Genomic DNA, 16,229 nt, shown 5'->3' with positions numbered 1-16,229 from the left:
AGATTTGGGGAGGGTTCTCAAAGCGCCTGTTTTGCATCCGTTTGCAAATGTGCTCACGTTGCATTTATTCAGAATCTGTGTTTTTAAATGAAATTTTGGCATTCTGCATTTAATCCCAGCAAGAGCTCTTTGGTATATTGACCTAAAAAGGGCTTTGGACTGCCAAGATCTTGCAACTTGGATAAGATCTTTGGGAAGGCTAAACGAGCCAGTTTTCCGAAGCTCTTGTCCGCACAGGCGCAAGAATCTCTGGGCTGAAAAAGAGGGTTGTAGCCGACCCTCTTCTGTGTCTTCCTCCCGCGAGCCGACCTCAGTTCAGAAGGAAACCTGCTACTGAAGGGCTAAATGCACTCCCACTTCCGTTTAAGCATTTAGTTTCATCAGAGGGAAATTAGACGACCTCTGTTGGTGTGGCCTCAGCCCTGCAAGAAATTCAGCAGACTCCCTAAGCGTAAGCTCGATGCAGGGCCAAAGTCTGCCAGCAGGGGGCGCACCCAAGCTCACAGCAAAGACAAAGGCCAGAAGCAAACTGTTGTGGGGTGGTGAGCGGATGGAGGCTGCTGGGAAAGGCAGGGAGCAGAATCCGAGAGTCAATCAGCAGGGCCAGGAAGAAGATATCTAACCTTTCACCTCCAAAACGAACATTGAAAGTACAGAAACACAAGATTGGCTGTTTTCTAAGAGGTGAGAATCATTTCTAACACGGTTTCAGCTCTTTGCTAGACAGATGTCAAGAGTACCCTCGTTCGTGCGCAGGGACACACACACACACGCACACGCACACGCACGCATACGCACAAACACCCCCCCCCCCCTGCATCAGCATGGCTTCCAAGGGTGGTGGCAGCCTGAGGCTCAAGCCTCACCCTGCAGGCCTTGGGAAAGCCTGCTCGTTCCTGCTGCTTCTGAAGTTGGCCTGGCCTCAGCCCTGGATCCAGTCCTTTTCTTTTTACCCCACTTCCTGCCTCTCCCCACCCCCGCCAAGCACAATCGGTGACCTCATTCCCACTGCTGCTAGTGCCTTGGGGGAACCTTAGCCAGAGGCCAGCAGACAGCCCTGGCTTCTACCCTGGGAAATCCAACGGCACTGGCCATTTGATTTTGCTTCTTAGAAATCCCCGCCATGTATTTCCTCAAGCACAGAGAGCTCCATCACACGGTGTTAAAAAGCCCCAGGCTGCTGGCCACTTCTGTTAGGATAAAGCTTTAGAGGAACCTTGCATGGATTCCATGGCAGGCGAGGGTGACTGAGGCCGGGGGGGGGGGGGGCAAACACGCCAGGCAGACATAGCTTGAGTGGGAAGTTTTATTAGAAACGGGAGGGGGGGGGAAAGGAAAGAGAAAAGAGGTAAAGAGACACAGAGACAGAGAGAAGACAGGAGAGAAGAGGGAGACAGGAAAAGTCCTGCCTGCCCCAGGGAAGACAGTGGGAAAGAGAAAGTGGGAAGAGAAGAGCAAAGAAAGAGGGTCTTTCTTTTAAAGGGGTCCTTTTGCCCTGCGTGCAGACTACACAGCCATGGAACCCTGGGCTGACCAGGGTACAGCCTGAGTGCATTCTGCCAGGTGCCAGGGGCAGGCCAGCACAATGCTTGAATCCTTACCACTTCCATACCCAGACATTCTCTGTGCTCTAACTTAGCCTGTTGCTGGGCATCTGACAGCTGGCAGAACAGTGTAATCCTGGCAGAAATGATGATATTTTAAAGGCACATTTGTGCTCCCTTCAACATCGGACTACTAAGACAATGGACTCCAAAGAACTGGGATTTCCGTTTGTCGTCTCCTACAGGGAGAATGAAAAGCTGGGAGTCCTCTTGGTGGCCAGACAGGAAACTTGTCTCCCAGGAAGAGACTTCACTCTGTTAGACTGCCTGGCAGGACGCACTGGAGCCCCAATAACAACAGCGGTCAGTGATGGGCAGGATGGCACCTGAACCAAGCCTGCTTGCTGTGCACACTGTGTCCCTGTTTAAATCTAAACCTCATGTCAGGACTCTGAAGATGGAGTTAGTAGGATGTGTTTGTTCCTCTTGAAATGGAACCACCTTGCACAAATCTTCCGGTTGACCCGTTGCAGGTAGATGGCTTATCCTGGTTCATTCAGGCTGCCAGGGCCCTTCCAGATGCTGGTCCTCAACACATCAGTAACAATAGGACAGAGAGGTACAGAATATGGCACCCATTGAGTGGAGTCTGGGAAAGAACTGGAAGTCACCTGTGGGTGACCTGTCTTTTCTTTCAGGTCACCAGGAAACTGGCTTCTCACTATGGACTGGAGACCTGTAGCAAGGACTTCCAAACAAGCCATCAGATGGCCCCACAGAACATGAGGCCTCAGTGTTTGACTTTTTTTTCCTGCCATCTGGAATGTCAAGGTCCCTATTCCAAGTACATTTTTTCCTTAGCTACACAGCCAGGCTTTCCTAAATATCCACAGTTATGTGGCCCTTTTGTTGTGGCTTCAGTTTCCTGTGTATCCTCAACACAAGAGAACAGAGGACCAGGAGGAGAGGGGAAAATGAAAAGTTGTTTGCTTTCCTGTCATGCCCCAGTGAACCCACGACTCCCCCACCCCTCACAGACCTGGGAAAGACCCAGAATGCCACTGTGGTCAGAACATGCTGTATTTGATTCATTTTCATTTTTAAGATAAAAAGTTTTATTTCAGAGAGAAACACAAAGCCCTGGGTGTTATGGATCAGCCAGGATTTGACAGGGTTCTGGGACTTTCAAACTGTACAAAATAAATTGTATCATCCCTTGATAACCCAAAGGACACAGTGGCCACATCCTAACCCAGGGTCCCCCACCCTGGACCCCAGCTCTGCTCCTCATGGGCTGCAGGAAGACTTGTAGCACTCTTGTCTCATTTAGGCCACTTAATTATCAGATGTGACTGTGTCTCCCCATGCCCGTGTGAGGGTTAATACTGACTGTCAGCTTTCCAGGTCCTACAGTCACCTAGGAGACAAACATCTGGGCATCCGTGTAATGAAGTTTCTAGATCGGGTTAACTGAACTGGGACAATCCATCCTAATTATGGTGGTACCACTCTGCAAGCTGCCGCCCCGGACTGAATGAAAAGGAGAAAGTGAGCCAAGCGTCCATCTCTCTCTGCTTCCTGAATTTGAATGCAAAGTAACCAACCTGCTTCACACCTCTGCCTTCTCTGCAGTGATGGGCTACACCCTCCATCCTTGAGCCAAAAATAAACCCTTCCTTGCTTATGCTGGTGTTGCCAGGTGTCTTTGTCCAAGCAGGGAGAAAAGTAACTGATACATCCTGCCATGATGCCATCTTAAATCAGGGGCTCCGCTTACCTCCTGAACTGTACCAGCCTCCTTACTATCCCCTTGAAGCCACAGCCTTGATCTCCCTCTGTTCTTACAATCACCACTCACATGTTCATTCATGGTGTATGCACTGGTTGAGCGCCTGCTGTGTGCAGCATAGTCCTGAATCCTGGGGCTGTAACACTGGTGGGAACTGAAAATCTGGTCATATTCCACCTCCAGTCACTCTCAGAGGAAGTGGCAAGCCAAGGGCGACAGGTCAGCACCAGGAAGGCCTGGGATCTGCCGTCCCTGTCCTTCCTCACTGGAGGCTGAGAGGGTACAGGTGCCACCTTCACAGACTTCAACTCCCAGAGTATCATGAGCGACTTAATGCTCAGCTCATTATAATCACCCGGCTTCTGGTGTTCTGCTAGAGACACAGGACATAGAGGAGCTCCCCTCCCTTCCTTCTGTGTTCAGCTGCGAGCCCCATCACCAACGCTCACCCTAACCCCATAATGCCTTCCCCGTGCCTCCCTAACTTCTGTTCTCACCGGCTATGCTGAGCTGACTGCTCACGGTTTCTCTGTAATAGCACAGTTCCCTCTCAATGACCCTCCTTGGAAAACCTGTCCTCACAGGTGTGCCACAGGTGTGCCACTTCCCTGCAGGTGTGTCCCTTGCCCCACTGCAGGTGTGCACCTGGTATGTCTGTTTTCCCTGACACTGACCCAACTCAGTCTTTCTCCTTGCCCCATCGTTCTTTTCACTATTTGTAGTCACAGACAAACACAGTAACTAACTTCGACCATGCGGCACCCCTGGATATTAGGATGTTACTAGGTGTTTCTGACCTCCTGGTGACCTACTAACACAGACACTCACACACACATGTCCATGTATATCATTGTTTTAGATGCTAGTACAATGAGGCAGGAATCGCTGTGTGAAACACAATGGGATAATGGAAACTGAGGTCATAGCACACAAGAAACACCTTCCTTTTCCCCCACAGCACCCAGAGGGCAGAGGAAGGGCCTTTTCCCCTGACCTAATCCTTTCCTTACATCCTTTGCCCTTCGGGATCCTGCTACTGCTCGTGATAACCCAGTCTGCAGGAAGGGTGTGCATAGCCCACAGAAACAAGGAGGAGCCACTGTCCCCGGTGGGGAATGGGTCTTCATTTGCTGTCCACCTTCCTTGATGACAATCTCAGCACTGAGCTGAGCTCCACCTATTACAGCTGTTCTGCCCTCCAGTCACCAGAATCCTGTGGATGGGGAGGGTTCCCTCACCGTGTTCATCCCCAACATACCTGCACTTACGGCTCTGCCCTGCCGCTTGAAGGCTGCTTGGTGGACTGTCTTCTTCCCACAAATAACCAGGTTTTACCCCGATTCCATGCTCCTACACCAAGCACTGAGCAAAATCACATTCTTACTCCTGGGTTCCCAACGGCTGACCTGATAGATACATCACCAAACAAAGGCAGAGTGAATCAAGGACCACTGTCTGACCCGTCTGAGATCGAGTGCCATTTATTATGCCCAGAAATTGACTCACCAAACCTGGGAGGCTCAGGCACTCGCTCACAGGGTCTGACTCATCCTGATGCCCCTTTGCAGAATTTAGTAGTCAATGTTCTGGTGGGAGCAGGAGGGAGAGGGGGAAGTCTTGAGTGACAGCAGCGGACGGACTGCCGGATGTGCCTCCTATTCTTCTAACCAGGACGGCCCAGTGCTTAATTGTGTTTAAGGCTTTTGCACAAGTTCAAGGACAAAGCTAGCTGCAGACAACTCACTCCAGAAGGCAGAGCATCTCCGCTTGGCTTTTCTGTAGTCACATGAACTAATCAGACTGGAGAGGTGACTCAGATTAAGAGCACTGGCTGCTCTTGCAGAAGACCCCGGTTCTACTCCCTGTACCCACAGGGTGATTTCAAACGATCTGTAACTGTGGCTTCAGAGAATACAAGGTTGTCTTTTGCACGCATGTGGTTTGCTTCCACGCAGGCAGCACATACACATAAAACAAACAAACAAACGAACAAATCTTTTAAAAACTCAAATTAATTTTGAATTGTTTGGGTTGGTTTCCTGTTTTATCTTTATGGGGGTTGGGGGAAGGACTCCGGCTATGGAATCCTTGGGTCACTGTTTGTTTCTTTGTTTATTCCAGTACTGAGATCAAAGCCAGGCCTGGCAGCAGTTTAGGCAAATGCTCTTCCAATGCACCTCAGCCTTCCTGTTGCCTTTAATTTCGAGATAAGGTCTCACTCACCAAGTTGCCCAGGTTGCCTTGAATTGCCAATCCTATGGTCTAAGTGTGCTGCACAGCTGGGATTGCAGGAAGGCCCCCCCAGGCTCAGCCTAACCATTGATTTTTATTTTATTTATTTATTTATTTATTTTGTTTTTTTCGATTCAGGGTCTCTCTGTGTAGTTTGGAGTCTATCCTGGAGCTAGCTCTTGTAGAACAGGCAAGTTTTGAACTTATATAGAGCCTCCTATCTCTGCTTCCCGATTGCTGGAATTAAAGGTGTGTACCACCACTGCCTGGCACCGTTGATTTTTAAAAGTGTGCCCATTGCTGTGATTTCAGACGCTGCTGTTTTGAAATATGTATTTATTTTATGGACATGTGTGTGGATGGGTGTATATATGTGTACCACAAGTGTGCAAGTGCTCTTAAAGGTCAGAAGAGGGCATCTGGTCCCTTAGAACACGAGTTATGGGTCCTCTTGCACTCCTGTGTGGGAGTTGGGAACTGAACCCCAGTCCCCTGGGAGAGCAGCAAGTACTCTTAACCAGTGAGCCACCTTCACAGCCCTTAGCTGGAACCTCTATAACTCAGCATAGGAAAGCTTTCTGCTTTCACCGTGTGGTTTTGCAGGGACTGAACTCAAGTCATAGGTATGGCAGCAGGTAGTCCCACTGAGTCACTGTGTCAGCCTGAATACATATATTTTAAAATGTAGGTTCTGTGTGTGATAGAAAATGAAATGTTTGTCTTTCTGAGTAGGGCTTATTTTGCCTAATGGGACAATCTCCAGATGCATTCATTTTCCTGCCAATGATATAACCCACCCTTCTGTGTGGCTGAAGAGAACACCACAGAACTTGTGTGTTATGATGTCCCTGCCAGCTCATTAATGGGGGTATCTAGACTGTGATCCCTCTGACAATGTTACCATGGGACACCTGGCTATGACCACTGCCCTTACTGCTATGGAAACCACAGAAGCAGAGTGGGTAGCCAAGGCCAGAGGAAGGAGTCCTGTAGACAGAAGTTACAGAAGTTTCTGCAGTCCCAAATAAATACACAGAGGCTGGGTTATGATTTTCCTTAGCTATGATACAAAATAAGTTACATATAAAACATATAGACGCACAAAGATAGGATAGCTGATAGCTGATCGAATATTTTCTTTAAATTTTGACATATATGAGTGTTCTAAATATTGTTAACTATAGTTCTTGTTTGATAACTATTTTGTTATGTATAATTTTACTATGTTAAAGTTAAAAATCTTACTTTTTATTTAGACAGAAAAGAGGAAATGATGGGGATGTCCTTCTGTATGCTGTGAATATATGTTTCTCTTATTGGTTGATGAATAAAGCTGTTTCAGCCAATGGATAGACAGGATGTAGCCAGGCAAGAAGTATAAGTGGGGGCTACCAGACTAGGAGAATTCTGAGAAGAGGACTCTGAAAGAGGAGCCACAAGGGAGATGCCATGTAGCTACTGGGAAGATAGGATTCTGGACATTCTCCAGCAAGTCAAGACCATGTGGAAATACTTAGATTAATAGAGATGGGTTAATAATTAAGAGTGAGCTAGCCAATAAGAAGCCTGAGCCATCAGCCAAACAGTTTATAATTAATATAAGCCTCTGTGGGGCTGGAGAGATGGCTCAGAGGTTAAGAGCACTGATTGCTCTTCCAGAGGTCCTGAGTTCAATTCCCAGCAACCACATGGTGGCTAACAGCCATCTGTTATGAGATCTGGTGCCTTCTTCTGGTGTGCAGATATACATGGAAGCAGAATGTTGTATACATCATAAATAAATAAAATCTTAATATATATATATGCCTCTGTGTGTTCGCTTGAACACACACTCCATCTGAGGCAGCTGTGACTCTAGCCTCTACTCCATCTCGTACAGCAGAAGTTGGGTGAGTGCCTGCTGTGCCTGTTTTTCTCCCGTATGATGGACTTCTCTAACTGGCACATGGTAAGGATTGGTAGTTGGTTTTTAATTTTTTTTTATGAGATGGCCAGCGGCTTTATGTGGTCATAGTGGGGACTAAGAGTGAGAGTCATGAGAGAGACAAGGCAGAAGAGAATGCTTAGAACCCAGGAAAGAGGAAAGGGAGGAAGAAGTTTCAAATTGTATGTTTGGGCATCTGAATATTATCACACCTCAAGGGAACTATAGAGTCGTGGTTCTCAACCTATGGGGCATGACACCCTCTGGGGGTCAAATGACCTTTTCACAGGGGTCCCATATCAGATAACCTGCACGTGAGATATTTACATTATTGTTCACAACAGTAGCAAAATTGCAGTTATGAAATGGTAACAAAAATAGTTTTATAGCTGTGGGTCACCACAACACAAGGAACTGTATTAGGAAGGTTGAGAGCCGTGGCTGCTACAGAGGAAAGGGAAGGGGAGTAGGGAGAGAGGCAAGAGAAGGTAACTGGAGGGTTTATGTGAGCACAATAAAAAATTATATACATGTATGTTGATGTCATAACAAAACCACTCTCTTGTATACTGAAGAAAATTAATAATAAAATGTGATTTTTTTTTTGAAAAAGAAAGGGGCTGGAGGTGCTTACTTAGAATGAACAAAAAATTTGGGTTCATTCTCCAGTACCACAGAAACCCCAGTAGGCACACCTGTAATCTCAGCACTTGGGGGGGGGCGGCAGCAGAGACAGGAAGTTCAGAGAACATCCTTGACTATGTAATGAGTTCCTGGCCAGCCTGGACTACATGAGGCCCTGTCCTAATTTGCTTTCTATCACTGTGACCAGAAGAACCTTGGGAGGAAAGGGTTATTTCATCTCACAGCTCACATCATGAAGGGAAGCCAGGCTAGGAACTCAAGGCAGGAACCTGGAGGCAGGAACTGAAGCAGGAGCCACGGAAGGGGCTGCTTACTGGCTTTCTTTCCAAACCTTGCCCAACCTGCTTTCTTATATCACCCAGATTCCCCTACCCACGGGTAGCACTTTCCACTGTGAATGGACCCTCCACATCAATCATTAGTCAACAAAATGTCCTATAGACGTGTTTACAGGTCAATCTGATGAAGACATGACCCTACCTTGCATGAAGTTGACCTAAGAACTATCCAGCACAGACCCAGCATGAAAACACAAAACAAAACACATATAAACTCTCTGTCCTTCGCACACAGGCAGTCCTATGGAAGGGCCAGATTCCAGACTGTATTCTGTAATTGACTGTTTCCGTTAGTGCTAGCTGGTGGCTTTCTCTTGAAGATGCAGCTTGTCACTGCACCCAGCACAGTTTGGGTCCCTCAGAGGCATGTGTCTATCTGCTGCTCTGGTCTTAGTTTACCTGGGTGCCCCACCTCAGGGACTTTTCTCAGGATGGCAGGGAAAGTTGGGAAATTTGGCCAGAGTAGGGTGAAGATGGGGTTATTGTACTGTGCAATAATAACAGAGGTACGTACCCCTCTTTCCTCCTCCCTCCATCCAGCCGTATACAGAAGCTGCACCCCAGATAGTATGCTTTCCAGCCCCGTCACAGGCTTGACAATCCTTCCTCCTGTATGTCTGAAAGGTCTTCATGCTTCCTGGAGGTCTTGGAAGCACAGTGTGAGCCAGGTACTAGGACCAAGTCTGGAGTTTCTTTTCACAGAGACCATTTTGTTAGATGTGCCTGGGTTGAGAATCACCATGTTCCCAGTGTGCTGACTGCTGTGTCTCCAATTTAGAGCTGTAACATCCAGGGAGGTTGGGTCCAGATGAAGTACCTGAAGCACAGGGGCAAACATCATCCTTCCATGTGAGCCCCTTGGCCTTCCCATGACCTAATATCACCCAAACCTAGTGTCTGTGATTGTACAGCTGGCTCAAAGGCACAGTGTTCACATAAGTCTCCTCATTCTGGATTGAGGGAAGCATTCTAGTGGCAATCCTTGTTCTTCCCTGGGACCAGAAGTGATCAGAAGGCAAGAGTGTAGGGAACCCCTGTCCCCCACATCACACAGCAGGCCTGAGTGCCCCACTTTGTGAATTTCAGTTAAATTCGAAGTGAATCCCATGTGCCTTAGGCTAATGGTATTCCCACCCTGCACAACATTAGTGACAATCACTGCTTCAGTGTCCTAACACACACACACACACACACACACACACACACACACACACACACACACTCCTTGCATAATTGGCTCTTTCCCTCTGACTCACAACATCTTCCCCTAGTGCATAAATGAAACCACATACCTCCCATCGTACACCCTGGGAACACAGCGCTCCTAAAGAGAGTGCTGTATGTTTACGTGGGAAAATATGTATTCACTAAAAATACTGTTTGAAGTCAGAAATAACTTATGCATTGATGGTTTAGAAGGAGAGAGTGGGAAGCCCTTTTTCCCTAGTTATTCACAAAAAACCTGACTTAGTGTTGCCATAGATACAGATCTACCCAAGGGCAGAGCCCTCTTGGAGGATGTACTCCTCAGCCCTGGGTTAGGTATGTGTGTAACAGCAGCAAGGAAAATGCAGAGAAATTTGGGAGTGCAGCCTGAGGGCCCCACCAGGTTTGGGGGTCAGTGGGTATTCCAGAACTTGCAAACACAAACTCAGAGGAACTAGCGTGAACTTCAAACCTGTCCCTGCCCTGTGACCTGGGCATCTAGTACCTCAATTCAGTCCTCCCAAGGCAGTAATAAAAGTCTAAATCAATAACTAAAGAAACTTCTTAACCCAAGAAGAGCAAGTCTACGTTTTCCAACTTGAACAGCAACAACACTGTCTGAAGTTTTTGTTTTTATGTTTGGCATGGCAAGCTCTCTGTGAAATAAAACAAATAGAAAGCAGTAACTAGTTGGAGCCCGCTAGCTTAACACTTGGGTCATGGGAAGGCCTAAGATGTTGTGCAGGAAGAGAGAATTTTGGGGAGGAGAGGCATGGGTGGGCCTAGACTATTCACTTGTATGTGAACTTGACCCCTAAATGTATTCTCCTGGATGCTCTGAGCTTAACCACTTGACTTAAAACTTGAAGATCTTTGGGCTGGAGAGACAGCGCAGAGTCAAGAGTACTCACTGCTCTTCCAGAGGACCCAGGTTTGATTCCCAACATGCAAACAACAGCTCATACTGTCTACAACTCCAGTCCCAGGAGATTCAACATCGTCTTCCGGCTTCCTCTAGTACCAAGCATCATGTGGTACCAGGTATACATAGACATATATGCAGGCAAAGTACCCATACACATTATATATACACACACATTAAAAAGGGCTGTGAAAAGGAAAGGAAGTTAGAAAAGGAAGTGAAAGGGGCTGGAGAGATGGCTCAGTGGTTAAGAGCACTGGCTGCTCTTCCAAAGGACCTGGGTACAATTCCCAGTAACCACATGACAGCTCACAACTGTCTATAATTCCAGTACCATGGGATCTGACACCCTCATATATAGACATACATGCAGGCAAAACAGCAATGTACATAAAATAAAATAAATAACTTTTTCAAAAAGGAAAGGAAAACAAAGACCTTCATGTTCATAATAACCCCCTTGCCCTGGTCACCCACTGTAGCTCACTTTCCTTTCTCTTATCTGCCGTCTTAACTCTAGATCAGTGGTTCTCAACCTTCCTAATGCTGTGACCCTTTAACACAGTTCTTCATACTGCGGTTACCCCCAGCCATAAAATTATTTTCTTGCTACTTCATAACTGCAATTTTGCTACTGTTATGAATCATGATGTTATGAATCTGTGTTTTCTGACAGTCTAATGTGGCCCCTGGGAAAGAGTCATTGGTCCCCCAAAGGGTGTCAACCCACAGGTTGAGAACAGCTGATCTAAAGCTATTTAGGTTGCTCAAATTTGCCCCCTGAACTGATAGAAGGGTTTTGGAAGTAGCTGGAAGTGGTGGTTACACACAGTGAACATAAGCCACCCAGCAATCCAACGCTTAAGCTTAATGAAATGAAGGCAAGCCCTGAGTTTTAAATCACCCCCATCTGAGAGAAAAAAAAATTAAATAACACATTTAATACTATGTATAATTTACCAAAAATGCTTTAAAAATTAGTTTTTAACATGCAACCTGCACGGCTAAGAAAAAGAGTTTAGTTAACTAAAACCATGCCCAGGAAAGAAACATAGCTCATGTTAGTTAGCATACATCTTGCAAATGCTCCTGGTAAGGGGTCATGTTTTTTCTACAGAGCTATTGGAGAAGAAAACATTGAAGCTGGGTCTCCTAAGATGGCCTGGAACTTCAGATCCTCCTATCTCCACACCCTCGGTACTGGCTTTGCAGGCTTATAACACCACACCCAACATATGAGAGGAGACGCTAGGGATCAAATCCAAAGACTGGTGCTTGTTCAGCAAGCATTATCCCGAGCTGCATTCCCAGCCCTGTTACTTTGCTTTAAAAACAAGGCTGGAGTTGCCTGCGGTGGGCATCCCTCCAGGGGAACACAATGGTCTGAGGTCTGAGCTTATCACCAAGGGGTACAGGGTAGGGATGTAAGATCTCAGGTGATTGGCTGGAGTCCCAGGCAACACCAACAGCTCCTGTCCCTTGGCAGCAGTTCAAGAGCTTTCTCTCTCTCTCTCTCTCTCTCTCTCTCTCTCTCTCTCTCTCTCTCTCTCTGCAGTCCATGTCACCACTGCCTATGCCAAGGCAGTTTTCAAGCCTGAGACGTTTGTAAGGGCAGAGCTGGTGTTAAGGAGGTGGGAGCCTTAGATTCAAGCAGAGGAGGAGGGAAACCTGTGCCCACCACACATGTCCCTGTGAGCCCTGGGATGAGTGTCACAGATCTGTTATCATTCTTTCCACCAGCCACCTGCCTAAAAGGGGGAGAGGCATGAGAAGTGGCTGGAAGTTTAAGCTTACATGATTTAAATATTTAAGTAGTCCACATAGAGACCACAGTGTTCTAGATAGCTACTGGCAAAGTCTGGACGTCTAGCAAAGAAGACAGTGGAGATAACATCAGAGTGGGCAGAGATGCCCAGGGGCAGCCCCTACCAGCACCCCTGGGCTGTTTACAGAAGTTTAGCTAACTTGCCCCCTCCCCTGAGCTGCTCTGTGTGTAGACAACTTGGAAATGGCCAGAGCAATGTCACTTTCCTGCAGTGTGTGCTGAGGGCTTGGAGGACAAATAGTGTTTGGATGACAGACTCCACCTGATGTCCTTTTCTGTGTCTCCTCTTGGTGTCTCTGTCACTCAGGATGGTGACTAAAAATGTCAGCTCAGTCTTTCAAAGGGCAGTTCCAGACCTGGAGACACAATTCAGTTGGTATAATGCTTGCTTAAATAAGCATGGGGTTCCCAGAATACTGTGTTTAAAGAGCTGGGCATGGTGGCTCTCATCCCTGTGCTAGGTGACCAGAGACAGGAGGACAGGAGGATTGCTGTCTAGGCAGCTTAGCCTGCTTGGTGACCTCTAGCTCCATAGAGATCCTGTCTTTAAAGAAAGGTTGACTGGACCTGGGTAATGACACCAAGGTTGTCCTCCACACTCATCACACACACACACACACACACACACACACACACACACACACACACACACACACGAGTGGCTTCACTCTAACAAGGGCCCAGCTAAGAAGGGACCTCCATACTCAGTGGCCATCTGTTTCTCTGTGATACCTTTAAACACTATAAGGGGCATGGGTTAACTTATTAATTGTAGTAGTTTTCAAACACACTACCTTTTCACATGGCCTCACAGCTCAGTCACCGCTGGATACCTAGGTGACAGTGGAAAACAACACTCCCATGAGAACGGACAGGCCCCTGAGACTAAGTCCTCACTGTTCCTGGCCCAGGGGAGCTGGGGGAAGACAGTTTTGACAAGGTAGAGATCCTCTTCGAATTATCATTATCATCTGCTCTCGTGATCCTGAAAGGAGGAAATGGAGATTTTGTGCCTCTTTGGAAATGGCACGTACAACTCAGCGTGTGTTCGGTGTTAACGCTTGGACTCTCCAGGTGTGCTGAGAGCAATCCCATTTGTGAGGGACTGCTGCAAGAACTGACACAAGTGTGTGAGGAGGAGCCCTTTCCCAGGTAGTTCAGCTTTTCAGAGGATTAAGGAATCCAGACTTGTGTGAAATACCTTTCTTTGACACTTCATTTTTCCTTGATGAGAAAGGTATGTTCTCATGCCATTGGTTTAAGAAACAGCGTACATTCTCCACATTGGCATTAAACCTGATGCCTTCTCCAGTCTATTTACAAAATGTCTTGCCAGATTGAGGTGATTTGGGAATGAGAATGTGTGATACAGTACAAGGACTGAGCTGCCCTGGGGTGGGCATTCACAGATATTTGCCCTTCTCAGTCTTAAATGGGGGGTTTGGCTCTCAGGATTCCCCCAAATGCTGTCTTCTTGATTCTAAATGGAGACAATTCAGACAGTTGGTGAACTGTACAGGTGGGTGAAGGCTAGGAGGACTCAAAACACTATTCATCTGAGGAACAATAATGAAATATTTTGGGGTAATTTATACACACAGATTATTGGTTTACAATCTGGGGACTGAGAAGTTCAAGATATGTGCCATCCACTCCGGTGTCTCTTTGCTGATTGTCATAGGTCTTGCCTCCCATGTCCTCATGTGGTGATCCCTGGGTTCTTTTATAAGTACCCTAACCCCATCATGGGGGCAGAGTCTCCCTGACCTGGTCATATCCACAAGCACCATCACTGTAAGCTACTGAGGTTTCCAACATGTCAAAAACATATTGGGTAATTTCCCACAAGGTCTTAGAATCTTACAAGTGACTGTAGCTCTTCTGCTTCAGCCATTACTAACACCATGGGCAAAACAAAAGTAAATAATTCAGGTGAGGTTAGAGAGAGCCTTTTGATTTGCTGTTACTGTCTACTATTTCCATTTCTTTATATAAATCAGAGTGTGGTTAAGGGTTCTGATCAGTCAAAAAGAGAAAATAAGTTGAGTACTTTGTGAATGCTTTCTAAATGTTCAGTCCCCTGTAGACATGTATTGTGAGAGTTACCCCAAATCTCATGGTATTTTGAATCAACTCTTCAAAAGTCATTAGAATATGGGAGAGGGAGGAGAGGGGGTCACTTAATGACCCGACTTCTATCCCTGAAGGCCTTCTACACAGTTAGATAATGTGGTACCCATATGTAATCCCAACACTGGGAGGCAGATATGGGAGAACCACCCGGAAGTTCACAGCCCGGGTACCCGGAAGTCTTCTGCCCAGCAGAAACAAGAGAGACCTTGCTGCAACAACGTGGAAGGTGGAAGGTGAGAATCAAATCCAAAAGTTGTTCTCCAGTCACAAGATCACAGGAATTTATCACAGGAGCGCGTGCGCGCACACACACAGACACACACACAGACACACAGGCACACATACAGACACACAGGCATACACACAGACACATACAGACACACATACAGAGAGACAAACACACAGACACACACACAGATACACTCACACACACAGACAAACACACAGACACACACACAGACACACACACAGATACACTCACACACACAGACAAACACACAGACACACACACAGACACAGATAGACACACAGACAAAAATAATACACAAACAAATTAATTTAAAAATAATGATCATAATACAACCCAGGAACTGTAGGGCCTGCTTGGCCTTTGGGGGCCAAGACAAGAAAGATGATTGGGAATTTGAGAGCATTCTAGACTATACAGTGAGACTATCTCAAAAAAAAAAATCATGCAGAGAAAACAAAGAGGGTGGGAGGAAGGGAGGAGTAGATAGAAAGAAAGTTGGATAGATGAGAGTTGTGTAGATGAATAGAGAGATGACTGATAGATAAACAGAAGTATGAATGAGGGGAAGGAGACATATAGGGAAAGGGGTAGAGAAGATGAAAGGGAAGGGAAAGAGAGAACCCTGAAATGTGACAGGTTGAAAGAATCACTCCCTCAATGTGACCGTGGCAGTGCCTTCCTAAACAAGATGGGGGTGGGGGTGTTTATATTAAATACAGAGCTATGAAAGCCAATGCAAATCAAGAAATTAAGGCTCTTACCACAAGTATAGACCATGTCCTGAGTTGTTTTGAAATCATGGAGCCTGAGACCCAGGAGGGGGCCTTTCCACAAGAGCTCTATTAGAAAAACCAAAGATATAGATTGACCTATCTCATTGTTTGTTAGGCTTTTCGGTTTCAGTGAATATGAAATAACTAAGAGGAAGGAGGAAGAAAGAAAGAAGACAGAACTCTCCAGCTTCAAGCTTAGCTCCATGCTAAAGAGCACCTTCGTAGTGTCCACAACATACTGAGTTGGCTCTCTAGTCCATCAGTTCCTGAGCCGATGATTTCACAGAAGCCCCAGTAAAATCAACCTAAACTGAGCCCACTTACCCAAGGATGTCCTGAGCGAACTGTTCACTGCTGCAGCCCGAGGATGCTTCCTGCAATTATCTGTGAATTATATTAGCAACGCCTGACGTCTCTCTAGGTGGAAATAGGGAATAATCTTGTAAAATAATACTTTCTCTGACAGAAAATATGTGCTGAACATTTTAATCCAATGTGAATGGGGATGACAGAAAGATCACAGTTTGTGACATCGTGAGGTTGCTGAGTGAGGGGCTTCGGATTCCCAGGTGGCAGGTGTGCATGTCTTAGGGCCTGAGTGCATTCTGTGTACTGAAATAAAAAGGGAGAGCGGGTGTTGAATATGAG

At 46.6% G+C, this 16,229-nt stretch overlaps 1 long non-coding RNA gene across 1 annotated transcript; it reads left to right on the top strand.

The window, feature by feature from the left end:
* The first annotated feature begins 501 nt into the window (after positions 1-501).
* On the top strand, positions 502-3,228 carry LOC103162998. Its single transcript, XR_003483022.2, has 3 exons — positions 502-684; positions 1,790-2,163; positions 2,243-3,228. It is a non-coding gene; the product is annotated as an uncharacterized LOC103162998 (long non-coding RNA).
* The last annotated feature ends 13,001 nt before the right edge of the window (positions 3,229-16,229 follow it).

Source organism: Cricetulus griseus, chromosome 2 (genome assembly GCF_003668045.3).
Source record: "Cricetulus griseus strain 17A/GY chromosome 2, alternate assembly CriGri-PICRH-1.0, whole genome shotgun sequence".
NCBI lineage: Eukaryota > Metazoa > Chordata > Mammalia > Rodentia > Cricetidae > Cricetulus > Cricetulus griseus.
Note: the sequence above shows the minus strand (reverse complement) of the source record. Positions and strands in the feature narration are given on the sequence as shown.